The sequence below is a fragment of the Brassica oleracea genome, chromosome C2, assembly GCF_000695525.1.
Source record: "Brassica oleracea var. oleracea cultivar TO1000 chromosome C2, BOL, whole genome shotgun sequence".
In the NCBI taxonomy this organism is placed as follows: Eukaryota; Viridiplantae; Streptophyta; class Magnoliopsida; order Brassicales; family Brassicaceae; genus Brassica; species Brassica oleracea.
This window is the reverse complement of record NC_027749.1, coordinates 8985188-8986132: the sequence shown is the minus strand read 5'-3', so window position 1 is coordinate 8986132 and position 945 is coordinate 8985188.

Genomic DNA, 945 nt, shown 5'->3' with positions numbered 1-945 from the left:
AATGCTGTTAGTAGGAAAACATGAACACCTTTACATCATGTACATCTCTCACGGTTTCTTTCTCTCACAAGATCCATCTATTTCACTTGTTTTATCAGATGGTGTTTTTGTATATGTAAATGGCCAATATGCCCATCTCTCTTTTAGATACTTTGAACCTCCACGTTTTATTTTTCTAATCTCTATGATCTTGTATGAGTACTCTTTCATGGGTTCATGATCCTCATTCATCTCTTGATGTTCAAGTGCTATAACTTTATGTATTTTTATACAAATGTGTGTGTGTGTCGACACTTTCATGTGGTTCCATTATGTTCCAGACATGATCTATAGATTTGAGATCTTATTATCCAGGACCTTTGTTACCTAGTAGCTTGGCGTCCCAAGCCACATGGTTTGGTACCTTAGATGTGTAGCTGCGCAGCCTTTTCTCAATGTCTGGTATGGTTTCTCTTATAATCTCGGATTTGTATTCTATGCACCATTCTTTTTCTATCCGAGATTCTTTAATCTTATGGAACACTTGGTCTATCTTGTATAGACTCTATAGCAACTTGATTATGTCTCTTCTAGGACATTCATTTGGTGCTAAGCTGGTTAGTCATTTCTCGGATCAGCGTCTGGCATTTCGATTAGCTTCTCAATTAGCTAGCTTTATATAATCTTTATGTGGACGTCTTAAATCATAATCTCTAGTCTGAGGATCTTTGCCAGGACAATGATGGTTAAAACCATTCGCACTTTTAACATTGTTTATCCAGCTTATAATCTTTCTCCTTTAATATTCAAATTCATTTGATCATGCAATCCATACCTGGCCACTATTTTGATCACCCATGTTTTGGCTCTCGGTCCTTTTTATTTCGTGGAGAATATCTTATTCTTAGATATTCCCAAGCCTCTTCTGAGGTTCCATCTTAGACGACACATGTATGTATGTGGTGG